Here is a 14,111-nt window from a genome sequence, read left to right as displayed (position 1 = left end):
CAGTGTTCATTGAGCTCTGAGATTCTGAAGTTCAGTCCCAATCTTGATTTGAAGGGGAGTGTTTAGATGAAAAGAGGGGCCAACAGTCTCAAAAGGACTGAAAATGGGTAGTGTTCTCCCATTGTCTTCCCCACAGAACTATGCGATCCCTGAGAAGTCATCAATACAAGGTGGAATCAGAATCTTCAGTTGTGTCTACATGTGAGTCAGGGTACCAGAGAGGTGTCCAGGACTGGTTCAGTGATGGCTACAGAAAAGATCCCCTGTCACTCCTTAGTGATTGGGGAACACTTGCCTGGTATAAGGTGTGTTAGTGTAGGAAAGGAAGTCCCAAAGCCTCTTACCCACTCAGCTGCTCCTGGCATGGGCTGCTATGGAACCTTTTACCTTAATCCACTCCCCCACTTTGCTCACTTTTATTGTCATAGAGCTCTCATGGTATGGACTCCACCTGTCTCTTTCTGGTGGACAATGAACCAGCAATGAGCAGACCCCATAGTCATTAGTGCCAACCCACTTGCCCTTTGGCCTTGGTCTTTAACTTCATTCTTACAATCCATGGAGGATCAGCATCATTTGGGAATTATTTTCTATATGAGATCTTGGTCATTAACATTTGACACTGAATGGCTACTCAGTATGATGTAAAACCAAGGTGGGAAGGGAGGTATGCTGTGGCCAAGACACAGCTGAAGGTCAATGGTCATGGCATTCCACCTTGCTTTACTGGGGTTGGCATCACTGTGGAGCTCTCCTCCTTAAGTCTCACCAGGTGGTTTCGATAGCCTGCTGCTCTCAGAATGGTTTAACTTTCTTGGGGTCCCAGCAATGGGCAAGCTGGCAGGAAGCTGCTGGGTGAGGTCACTAAAGGCATGCATAATAACAAACCTTACCCATTGGGGACATTATTTATGGTCAGTTTGCTTCCACTAATGGAGCATCAGTCCTTCCTTGACATGATCCCTGCCATGTGGGTTATCCTAATAACCACCCAGCACTGGATCTGCCAGATCTTCAAAAGTGCTCACATCCCACACCCTACAACAGTATCTGCACTATGACACCAATATATTCCCAGAGTAATAGCCATGTTTTCTTGTCCATCTACAGACCTCCTCTTATCCCAGTGTTCTCTACCATTCTGGAAGTCAGAACTTGCCCAAATGGGATTATACTGAGCAGTATGTGTTAGGAAGCAGAGTGGTGCACAGCAGGGACTCACAAATAGGTTCCAAAGAGCCAGCCAAAGCCCAAGGGACAGCCCCACTACCATTGTTAGGAGTCACACAAGTAGACCAAGCTACACATCTGTCACATATAAGTAGAGGGCATTGGTCATTCCTATGCAGGTTCAGACTCTGTGAGTTCCAATGACCCAGTTTACTTGTTTCTGCTTTTTGTGTTATTCTTGACCCTTCTGACTCCTATATTCCTTACTCCCTCTCTTCAGCAGGATTCCCTGAACCCAAAAAAACTCTAATGTTTTGCTGTGAATCTCTGCATATATTTCCATCAGTTACTGAATGAAGGTTCCCTGATGACAATTGAGGTAGCCATCAACTAACCACTAGAGATGGCTGGTTCAAGCTGTGTGTCCACTATTACTAGAAGTCTTAGTTGGTATCATCCTTGTAGATTTTGGGGAGTTTCCCTTGCATCATGTTCTATCTGACCCTAAAATGCTCCCTGCTTCGAATCATCTCTCAGTAGAGTGCCCCTTCATGCACTTCCCAACCCAAACCCTCATGCTCCCATCCTAACCTGCCCCCAGGAGGTATTCCTTTATTTCCCCTTCCCAGGGAGTTCTATGCATCTGCCAATGGGTTTTCCATGTTACCCAGCCTTGAATTGGGTTAAGTCTCTCTTATTGTTGGCCACTACTTGGAACTGGTCATTTTGGGAGGCGTTTTGTTGTCCTGGATTTTCATGTTACTTCTGGTTTTGTCATGGGCCTTGCTCAACTGGATTTAGTTTGTTACTTGAGTGTTTCTGTTTGCTTTCTGTTTGGGAGTATTTGAATTGATCCTTGGTGTTCCTAGTGTGGCTGTACTAGGCTCCCCTGTGTTATGCATGTGCTCTGGTGTGGAGACAAACAGTGTTGGTTTGTAGATGGGATAACTTCCTGATGCTGGATGATCTAGGAGTTCTATCCCTTCTGACCTCACCAACCAGAATGCAGGAATTGAGATGAGATGTGTGCTGTGGCAGGATTCAGAATATCCCACATGCTCTGAACTCATGAGCCAGGTTATGTGTATTACAATGGTTGTGTGTGCTGGTCACAATGTGCTAACATGTATTCTGACCTCATGAGCCATGTTTCACAGAGTGCAGTGGGTATATTCACCGACACTGGATCCAGAGCGTGAACAAGCCATGATGTTTTCACAGCTCTGCCAGCCTCCTAAACTGAGGTTTCAGCAATCACTGTTATTAATTACATGCCCCATGATTAACTATCTCAAGTCATAGTATTTCACTCTTCTATTTAACTTTGTTTGGTACTTAACATATTAAAAAATAAACTAAGAATCCTCCCCTGTCTCTGTATATACCATCAGGCACTATTTGTGTGTCTATCCTCATTCAGCAGTATTTCTCCAATGTGTCTGCTTGAGATGTATTCGATGATTACCTTCATTAAAATAACCTCACCTGATGAAATTGTATTTTACTGGTCCTTGATTTGTTTTCTCCCTGAGATCTAGTCAACCTTAATGCTTCTATTTGTTCATACAGGTTTATATTACATTCTTAAAACCAACGGTCAGTAGGTGAAGTTTGAAGGATTACAAATTGAGGCCAGTCCTGGGATACTGTCTTAGTATACTTTGTATTGTTGATAGACAGTTCCTGACATAACCCAATGTGGTAGAAAGAGTTTATTTGGCCCCCATATCCGGTTCAATGTACAACATTAGGGAAGTCTTCAAAGAACTCTAGCAGATTCAGAGGATAGCTCTTTTCTGACTTGCTCTTCATGGCTAATTCAGTTTCCTTTCTTACACAATTCCTGACCAATGTACAGGGGTGGAGGCACACACATTGGGCCTGATCTCCCACATTAGGTGTTAATAAAGAAATGGGTCCTGTAAACTGCATGCAACTGCAAAATCAATAACAGAACTAGATTCAGACACTCAGCAAATAATCCTCTTGTTTAAGCCATCCTTCTCTGTAAATGGATGAATGTGGAAAAGATGATATTGAGCGAGAGAACCCAGATCCAGAAAGACAAATGCCAGAGGTTATCTCCATCAGCTCTTTCTGGCTCCCAAACTTCTGAAGTGAGTATAAAACATAGAGATACACAGAGGGGAATGGATACCAAAAGAACTGACACCTGGCTTTTTGTGTCTAGTTTTGGCTGTATGTATATTCCTCTTCCTCAGCTAGATACCATGTCCTCTTAGAGGTTCTTCTGAGATCTTGCCAGGGAGATTGTATCTAGCAGGAGTAGAAATCTAGCCCTGTGTGTGTTTGTCGGACTGTCCTGCGGGGAGGAAATATCTAGAAGTAACAGATACATAGTTGTGTGTGTGTGTGTGTATGAGAGAGACAGAGACAGAGACAGAGTCTTTGATTATAAGTCTGGGGGCAGTCAGAATAACCTAACTCCACCTCTCTGTGTACCTGTAACATTGGCTGTAGAGATTACGGTACCTAGCATGATGTGACACACCTGGCCAGTATATTTGAAGCTTTGCTTTTGGGAAGGTGATACTGAGGAGCACATGATGCTCTAGTCATAGGTGGGTCTTTTCAATATAGGGTGATATTCCTAGCAGGTTCTGAGATTTGTGTCAGTTTGGCTAGGCTGTAAAAAAAAGAGTTTATCCAGCAGGAACTGATAGTGAGTCAGATATGTGAATAAAGGTCTTTGGCTGTAGGGAAGGTGTGTCAAGACCTACTAGGCATTACTTCACCAAGCTAATGCACAACCCTACACACACACACACACACACACACACACACACACACACACACACACACTTACAAAGTCAAGTCCTGATGGACTTCTTTCTATTTTAAGCCCTAGCTCTCCACACAGGGCTAGGTGTCAAGGGTAGCATTGTAGTCTCACCCTTACAGCCAAAGCCATAAAAACATACATGACTACTTGTATTCCTATGAGGAAGACCCCAGTTCTACAACAATGCCACACACTCACAGGTAGGTGCCAAGTCCTAGCCTTCCCCTAAATCCATAGGTCCATTCATGGGTGAATTCTAGGGGGAAAACTCTTGGGATTCACATCCTGGGGAGGGTTCTCACAGGCCTGCATGCATGATTGTATATGTGCATGTGTGCATGCTTGCATTTGTATGTTTGTATGTTTGTGTTAACCTGGTGTTTTGCTTGGGGAAGAAGGTAACTATCAGATCCTAAAACCTAACCATGTTTGTGTATGTGGAACTTTGGTTGTAAGGCTAGAGACAAATACCTGACCTGACACTTGCCTTATATGAATATGAGAGCTGTGCCTGGGTGTTTGCCCGTGTCTGGGGTTCCCAGCAGGATGTGACGCCTAGCCTTGTGCATGGGACTTTATGTATCACAGTGGATCTCTATGAGGTCAGGATACCTAGCTGCATAAGAGGAATATTGGCTGTAGGGAAGAGTGGACCTAACAGAAGCTGACACCTGGCCCTGTTTATGTGCTTTGGTTTTAAGGAAGCTGTAAATCCAACAGATCCTGCCATGTAACTGCACGTGTGTGTGTGTGTGTGTGTGTGTGTGTGTGTGTGTGTGTGTATGTGTGTGTGTATTGTGTGTTGATGAGGGGGTGGCTTTGCCTATAATGGAGACAATAACCCTGAAGGACCAGTCAAATCGCATGTATTGGGAGTCTTTGGCTCTAGGCAAATGTATACCTAACAGTACAGGGGCTTAGATGTACATATATACATGTGTGTATGTGACAGAGGGATGGGGTTGGAGGGGAAGAGGAGAGAAAGAGACAGAGAGATTGGCTTTAGTAATGGACACCTAGCAGCAGAAGCACCTTGTTGGCTGTGTGTAAATAGGGCTTTAGCTCTGTGTGGGACACCACACAGGACCTAACACTTAGATGTGTATGTGGAGGTTTTTTTTTTGTATGGGTGATACCTCTACCTCACAGGACTTAATGCCTAGAAATATATGTGGGGCTTTCCTTGTATGGTGGCTATCTTCTAGGACCTGATAGCTAGCTGAGAGTGTATTGAATTCATGAATGCATTTATAGGAGCATGCATGCCTGAGTGTGTTTCTGAGTGTGTGAGTGTGTACCTAGCATTTGATTATAGGGGATGGGGTGCATATTGGTAAACTAGCTGTGTAAGAATATTGCACTATGAATATAGAAAAAGAGGTAGGTATCAGGACCTGACACCTAGCCCTTAGTAGACAGCTTTGTCTGTTAAGGAGTGGGAACAGCAGGACGTGACCTCGGACTCTGTGTCTCTCTGACTCTGTCTCTCTGTCTGTCTCTGTGTATGTGTTTGGCTGCAGGGAATAGACTCCCAGAAGGGCAGCACTTTGACAACTGTGTGTAAACAGGGCTTTGGCTGAATGGGGGAGACCTTGTTGACATGACAGCTAGAGGACAGTGCATGAGCACGTGCATGGGATCATACAAGCATGTGTGCCTGAGTGTGTTTGTGAGTGTGTGGATGTATACAAGGCATTTGACTATATGGGGAGGGGTACCAGTACTAGAAAACTAGCTGTGTAACTGTGTGGTCCTTTGGATGTAGGGGAAGAGGTGCCCAGCAGGATCTGATGCCTAGTTCTGGGTGTGTTGCACTGATGTAGCTGAGGCAATTCCTATCAGGAATGTGACCTATCCATGTATGTATATGTGGTTCTATGGGAAGAGATAAATACTGGCCCCTGACACTTGTGTCATAGTATGTGGGCATCTGTTTATGGCTTCTGCTGCTGTAGGTAAGGGGATCCTTAGAAACACCAGATACCCAGCCCTGTGCATGGGGCTTTAGCCATTGCATTGTTGATCGCATGGAGGACAAGCTACCCAACTGTTTGAAAGGAGCATTTTCTTTAATGGACAGTTGACCTACTGGCCCTCACGCCTAGGCATGTGTGTTTGGCACCTGCTGTAGAAGACATTTTTCAGAGTAGACGCTGACACCTAGCATCGTGGGGGTGGGTTTTAAGTGTGAGGACACCTTAGAGACGATGATACCTAGTGTTGTTGGCTAAGAGAAAACTTGGCTTCTTGGTACAGTAAAAATAAAGTCAAATTTCTCCCCTAGGCCTGTATTCATCAAGCCTGACATTTCTTGTTTTCTACCCTTACTTTTCCAAATCTCTCAAGTCCATGTCTTGAAGATACTTTCTCTGATCAACTTCATTAATAATATACTGACCCTGGGCTTCTATTTGCCTAGTCAATGACTCATTTTCTCTAAGACAGCTATCTCCATGACAATACAGCACACTCTATGAACACTCACCACAAGTTCAAACACACACACACACACACACACACACACACACACACACACACACTTTTCTTCATAACATCATCATCTTCACCACTGCTCCACATATATTACTACTGAACAGGCATGGCTGGAAATCCTACATAGCCTGCTAGATGTCATGCCCTAATGGATCTAGACAGCTCCCAACTGCTGCCACCCAACATACACCATTGTGTTCATAAGACACACTGCAGGGCATCCCCCTGCTTCTCCCACAGAGACTCATCCCACTATCAGGAGCTGCCCCATGACAGGCCTTACTATCTACTGCCCGCCAGTCCTGATGCCAAACCCACCCATGTCCCACTAGTTACCAGGCCCGGCAGGTTACTCCTACCCCTGCCACTATAACCTGAAACACAGTTTGGTTTCAGGCTTTGCTGCACACCTGCCTGAGGCCTGGATGCCCTACTGTGTATCACATCCTCAGGACTTCCCAGTCCTAACCCGGATATTGTGCAGGATAACAGGCCTCATCTAATAAGTTTCTCTTCCTTCACCCATCCTGCTGCCACAATAGCCCTGCTAATTTTCAGCTGTGCTTAGACCCATGCCCCTGTCTGGTAGTATATGTTGTCAATAGAATGGTGCTATTTTGGGTAAGACTTGAAGCCAATTATTATATATGCATACAATATACTTCAATATACATGACTGAAATCTGCACAAAGTGGTAGTGTCTGATAGCAAGAATCTTGATATGTCAGTGATGGAGGTGTCTAGCAGAGCCTTTAAAATTACAATGTCCCCTGGTCCAGCAGTGTATATTGGGGGTAAGGGTGTGTGTCAACATTGTCTGGTACCTAGCAAGTCATGTGTGATGAAGCTTGTGTTCAAATGAACCTGACACACAGCACTTTATATGCACTGTGGTGTGGACAGGGTTTAATGTCCAGCATGGCCCAGTAACTAGCAGTAGAGCCTGAGACCCAGCACATGGTATAGCATAGGAAGAAGTCCAGTAGAAGCTGATGCCTAGCAGTGTGGATGTGTCTTCAGCAGAAGGAAGGTGTCTGTCAATGCTAATTGCTAGGTATTGTGCAAGACCTGAAAGGGGGAGAAGTTCCCAGCATGGTCTGATGGCTGTCAACTAATGTGTGGTATGAGGTCAAACTGGACCTGGTACCTAAAGTGGATGTGTGGTCACAGGGGTGGAGGTGTGTCCAGTGTGTTTGATGATAACTATGTCAGAGGGGAGCAGTGGGAGAATGGGGTGTCGAGCTCTGCACAATTCCTACTGAGTATGTGTCAGCTCATGGCTGAGCTGGTGTCCGTCAAGGCCTAATAACATTTTGAAGTTGGTTGGCAGTGGACGATGAGATGTCAAGTGGGGTCCAATACCAGCAGAATATTTGGGTACAGTAGCAAGAGAGTGTCTTGTATGGCCTGATAAGTAGCTGATAATAAAGGATTATGTGAGTGACATACCAGATCCAGACCTAGGAATACATGTGAGGTATGTCTGAGGGTTTAGCAATGCCGGATACCTAGCAGTCAATGTGTGGTTGGGTGAGAAGTCATTCATGGCCCAAGACTTAGAAGTGTATTAGAGGCTGTGTGTGTGTGTGTGTGTGTGTGTGTGTGTGTGTGTGTGTGTATGTTGTAGAGGTTGTTTATCATGGTCTGACAGCTGGTAGTACAAGTGAGGTGGCGTGGGTGTAGTGTCCCACGTTGCATTATACCAAGTGTTGCATGTCAGTGCAGGAAGATTCCAGGAGTATTTGAACCAAGCAGTAAATGTGTGTCCTTGTCAGAAGATAAAGTGTGCAACAGGGCCTGGTACATTTCCCCATGTCTTAGGACATTGTTGTTGGAGGCATGTCTAGCATGGTCTAGAATCTAGCATTGCATGTGGGACAACAGAAGGGAGTTGAATACCTAGGCCTAATACATAGAGAACTCTGTGGAGAGTGTGGGTGAGGGGAGTCCTTCATGTCCTTAAACTGGCACTGTATGTAAGTTGTTAATAGTGGCAGAGGCATGCATAGCACATGTGAGTATCTAAGTGTCAGACCTGCTGCTTTCCCCAGCTGACTGGACCATCCATACAGTGCTGTTATCAGATCAGCTGGACAGCTCATCTCCATCCCACATGATATGATAGGTTTCAGCCATCCTCACTCCACACAGCACATACTACACCTCCACCTCCTCATAGCCACACAACTTTCACTGTCAGGGATTTGTTGTCTTCCTGGGGTGTGTCAGGAGCCAGGCTCTCTCTAGATGTCCTGCGGGAGTGTCTGCTCCAGCCATGCTCCAGCTTCTGTATTTTCATGTCTGGTGGCAGCAGGGCTCCCGAGTCCACAGTTCATCTACTCTGTGTTATTTCTGATCTTCCTTTTTATAAGGCAGGAAATCATGTAGTCCTCTTCTATATCTTTATGTGAGCATTATAGTGTTTGTATTTGAGGTCAATAGAAATGCTGACTGTGTTCAGTTTTTCAATGGGTTTCTTATTTGTTTTTAAATCTTCTTCTGCAATCATTGGTGGACAAGCCATTTTCTCTGCTTGGATTTCCATGGGTGACTATGAGAAAATCAGCTGGCAGGATTTTGCTGGGTCTGTTTCTGAGCTTTCTGCTCTGTTCCACATATCCAGTCTCCATTACTTCCATGTAGGTCTTTGTGGATCTCTGAGGTTTTGTGGGAAGTCCTGGAAGAAGAAGATGGGGGTCTGGAGGGATCTCTCCTGTCCTCTGCCATGTTTTCTAGGTTTAGGTCCCATTGGTTGTTACATCTTGTGTTTGAGCATTAGACTGGGTTTTGCTGAGTCTATAGATGAAGTGCAAACATCTGTCACCTTTAGAATAACAACTGGTAGAAGCTGGGAGCTCATAAAGCTTTGTATTTCTCTCCTCCAGGGGTCAAAGCATTCTGAATGCCAATTAATAGAAATTATGCTGGAATTCTAATTAAATACTTAAATATTGCTTTGTAAATCGTCTCTGCATAATACCATAATACCAGATGGGCCAAATGTATGACCTCAAGTTCTGCCTCTTCATGTTAGTGGAGGCCTGGGACAGGTGGTCCATGGGTACTGCCCTTCTCAGGAGATCCACTCTAGAGTTCAGAAAGAGAAGCACATTTAATTCCCAAGGCTCTTCTGAGATATTTCTTTACCTGCTTAGCAGGTTTTCTTTGTTATCTGTGAAGACAGAGAGGCATAGGTGACTTTCTGAACTGTCAAAATGTAGATGGGTCTATGTTGGGCAGGATTCAACAGTAAGTACCCACTGGGAGGCTTCCACAAGGGACACTCCTGTAGATTCCCCAGGTCTTGTTGGTAATTTGGGGTGGTTGTCTGTAGTTGGATGATGGAAGAGAAACCATGTCATCATCCTCCACAGCATGTCCTCCTGTTGCTGTGTGGAGCCTCTGAGTTCCTCTGGAGCTCAGACAATGGCATGCTAGTCTTCCAGGAAGGGGAGGGGAGAGGTGCTCTTTTTCCTCCATGTCACCAATGCTCAGTGTGCACACATGCAAATCAGGAATTCTTGGGGTCCACGATTCAGGATATGGCCAGGCACCTAGAAGAAAAAGTTTATGTTAGACCATTGATGAGGCTGACAGAAAGATGCATTCACCACCCTAGACCTGTGGCCTTTCAGATAATAGCTGGTTTATTTCTGGTGGAGTTCAGGACCTAATGAGGCAGGAATAATAACCCTTTTCTTCCCATGTGACTTCCTGTGGAAGAACTCAGTGGGGTCTCCTTGAGAAACCCTGATTGCAGGGATTGGTTTTTCCTAGCTGTTCTGCTATTGTCCCATAAACAGGCTGTAGGATCAAGAAGGAAACGCAGTTTCACCAACATGTCTGTTTCTAGACGCTGTGCTTTCTGGACCCAGCTCACAGAACACTTGCCTAGATGAGACAGGATGCACATACAGTGAAGATGAGCTTTGTCTCAGAACAAATCCAGCAGAACATGCAGATCTGAGGAAAGAAAGGATGTCAATGAGAGGTCTTGGGTTGACCTCTCAGATACAAGAGACTCAGGCTGTTACCACAATAGTCATCCAATCTGTGTCAATGACCTAAGAGTAATTTAAATATTATCAACCAGTCAGACTGTACAAAAGAGCAAGCTACCCGCCATCAAGTGGACTCACTATTCTCCACAAGGAAGTGAATAATACTGAGCAGCTTTGGGGTAGTGTGTGGAAAGTTCTTGGTACCAAGAGCATGTATTGTCTGCACCTATTCCTACTGCTTCCAGGAGCCAGGCAGTGGGGGAAGGAGGGTGTTGAATGTGTGAGTCTGATCATAAGCTGACTTCTCTCATGTAACTATCTAAAGGCGACCACATGCTCCTTGCAGTGGCCAGCGGTATAAAAAGTTCACATTATACTCACCTGGCCTCTTAGGCATCAACTCTGGTTCCTGACATCCACATTCTCAAAGGCCATTACCAGGGTTTAGGGCCCTGGTGTACATGTGCTGTCTCCTGAGAGTTTGCATGCCTGGCCATAGTACCCAAGACTCCCTTCTACAAGCCCTGGTTTTGGTTAAGTCCATCAGGGTGAAGCCTGTTGGAGTAGTTACACAGAGACCTACAGACCAGGCATTGGCTGAGGAGCAAGCAGGTCATTGTCTCTTGGCTGGTTTCCCTTGCTAGGTTGTGTGAATCCCCAAGCCCCAGTCTCTGGAAACAACACAGACTAAGTCACTCTCCAGTGACAGAATGGATGTCACAACACACAGGTGTTTTGAAGATGTTCACCATCTTTGATTCAAAGTGTTCCTTCTCAATGGTATTAAGATCAGAGGGTAGAGATGTGCCACCTACACCAAGTTATCTCAATATCCCTCTGTAGCCATGCCTCAGATCTCTCTCTCTCTCTCTCTCTCTCTCTCTCTCTCTCTCTCTCTCTCTCTCTCTCTCTCTCCCCTCCTACTTCCCTCTCCTTCCTCTCCCGCTTTTTCTCTTCCTCTGTAACACAAGCTCAATGATCCTCTACCCTTGGGATTGAGGCAGACCTGCCTGAGAAGCCTCATTCTTCCTAACCTCTAAGCCAGAGTCAAGTTTAGACCAGAAACCAAAAACTAATCATCTACTACAGGCTGTTAGATAGTGATCTCAGTGATGCTTTCAGCCAAGTGTTGCCCAGAAATGAGCCTTGACAATCATTCCATTCAGAGTGGCCATCCTTCACTGCATGGAGAGGCTGTATGACTGTCAGGTGCACGGGACAACAGTTTAAACAATTATCCCAGCTGGACAAGCAAGCAGACAGCCTAGCAGAAAGCCATAGCTCTGTGGTCAACAAGGCTATCTAGGCCTGACCGCTGTACCCAGTGGGACCTGGTACAAAGTAGATTTAAGAAAGCTGACCCCACCTCTGACCACTGTGCCCTAGGCTAGGTAAGGCCCACTCACTTCCAAAGTGGAGCAATGTCCCAGCATTCCATCCAAAGTGGTACCCATTTTTCCTCCAGCTTGCTGTCACTTTCCTGTTAGGAGACAAATATGGTTCTGATGAAACTCCCTACAGTGAGGCCCCTTCACAAACACATAAACTAGACCAGAAGGCAGTGGGACTGTGTCTTTTCTGAAGGTCAGGACACAGAGATAAATGAAGGCTGGAAATACAACAGCAGGGAAGGAGGGAGAGGAAGGAGAGGAAGGAGCTCCCTTCCCCTCATGTGGGGAAACATTTCACTAGGACCAGAAACCTAAAGGGTAGACAGGTTAATGAGTACTGCTAGTTATTCCCCTGCAGACTGGTCCACAGGGTCTGCATGTTCAAGGGCAGCTTGCACGTGATATTGGCTCATGGCCCCCATTGAGGAGGATGCTGTGAAACACCAGCCCTTGATCATATTACCTTGATAGTGAGGATTTTCTGGAGGGAAATCTATGGTAATTGGCTCACCTCCTCCTGTGCTGGACACAGACCCTTCATGCTGGGGAAGTGGGCACACTGCCATCTGGACTTCCTGCAGAGTTCCTGCTTCTGCTGTCTCAGGCCACACCTGCAAGTCGCCACCCTCTTTCTCCTGATGTAGAGTGTTCATCACTTTAAAGAGGACGGACATGGGAAAGGGACTCTAGGGGAATTTGAAATATGCAGCACTTAAGCTAGACCTACTATACATCCCTCTCCTCCTGGCTCATCCCATCTGTCTCTTCCATTCTCTCTAAATTCCTCCCTTAGTCAATTTTTTCCTGCTGCCTCTGCAATCCCTGGTTATCTTCCTCTGTTCTCCATCCCCTGCTCAACCATGACACTTTATTTAGAAGTGGGTTTGTACTGTGGCACTGGTGATTTTGAAGTCAGAGTTTTAAATTTGCATACCCAGACAGTGAAAAAGTTAATGTGCCAAATGCAAAGGACAGATGACAGTATCAAACACAAAATTAATTAGTGTTGTAGGCACTGAAGTCCTGGAACCAGACCAGTGACTCCGCAATGAGCACTAACAAGTGAAGATATGTGGACAGAGGGGTTTACAGTGTGACTCACTCTGTCACACTCGGTCACTGCAGCTTCCATGAGGAAACCTTTGAGTTTCCCCCTTTTCCCCCTTTTTAATTTTATCTTATGTTTCCTTTTTTCTGTTAAATTTTGTTGTATTGGGGCAGTTGTAGGGGTGGAGGGCAGATGTGAAATGATGGGGACATGAATGTAATCAAAATACCTGATGTAAAAGACACCTAGAATGAATATATATATATATATATATATATATATATATATATATATATATATATATAGAGAGAGAGAGAGAGAGAGAGAGAAATAAATGAATGAATGAATAAATAAATAAATAAATAAATAAATAAATAAATAAATGGATAAATAAGTAAAAGGAATAAATAAATGAAGAGCATACAGGGGAAAGAGCACATACTCACCCCAAAGAGTGAAATTTACACATTTTTTCAGAAAACAGATACAACTGAGGATGAATGTGTTATGTGTGACAAGCTTGTCCCAAAGACAAAGATCACTTTCTTTTTCATATGCAAAATGTGCAGGTCATAGGGGTCAGAACATGAACAACAGAACACTCAGGAAATGGAATAGGACAGTGGTCTTCCTGGGATGGTCCACAATGTTCTTGTGAGGGCCTGATCACCTCTACCATCACACACTGTCTAGAGTGGGGTGTACAGAGTCCTAGTTGGTTCAGAATCCAGAAACCTGCAGCCCTGGATCTCCATTAGCCAGGGAGTATGAACAAGATTCAGTAGCCTAAAAGCAACCCAAAGTGGTTTTGACAAATAACAAAAGCACTGTGGGACCCATGAGCAAGAGTAGCCATGGAAGTCAGCAGACAAGCAGACAGAATCTGGGTGTCAGATGAGTAGAACTGGAAGCTCCTATCTAGAATATGTGGCTTCATGTACTGCCTCTGCCACTGGTGTCCTTAAAATGAAAGTCCTGCCGTCAACATCCCAAGACAGGCACCAGCTGTCTCAGTGACCCACCTTGAGTCCTCAGCTGTGATCTCAAGGCTCAAATGGAAAGAACTCAATCAATCAGACCAGGTAGCCAATCTGGATGATCCTGATTGGTCAGGTTGAGGTCATGGGATTTGTGCCTGGACTGCAGTGGGGATCCTGAGAAAAAGGATTAGAGAGTAGCCTTTGTGTGTTCTGTGCCTTTTTTC

At 45.1% G+C, this 14,111-nt stretch overlaps 1 protein-coding gene and 1 long non-coding RNA gene across 2 annotated transcripts in view; one reads left to right on the top strand and one right to left on the bottom strand.

Annotated features, from left to right (window-relative positions):
* Positions 1-14,111, top strand: part of LOC107400489 (disks large homolog 5-like) — a 127,838-nt gene that overhangs the window by 39,172 nt on the left and 74,555 nt on the right. The gene's annotated exons all lie outside the window — the stretch shown is intronic.
* Positions 2,870-10,028, bottom strand: LOC143270649 (uncharacterized). The gene is made up of 2 exons (XR_013047885.1): positions 9,729-10,028; positions 2,870-9,639 (listed from the first exon to the last, which is right to left on the bottom strand). It is a non-coding gene; the product is annotated as an uncharacterized LOC143270649 (long non-coding RNA).

Source organism: Peromyscus maniculatus, chromosome 23, assembly GCF_049852395.1.
Source record: "Peromyscus maniculatus bairdii isolate BWxNUB_F1_BW_parent chromosome 23, HU_Pman_BW_mat_3.1, whole genome shotgun sequence".
Taxonomy (NCBI): domain Eukaryota; kingdom Metazoa; phylum Chordata; class Mammalia; order Rodentia; family Cricetidae; genus Peromyscus; species Peromyscus maniculatus.
This window is presented reverse-complemented; position numbering and strand designations above follow the sequence as displayed.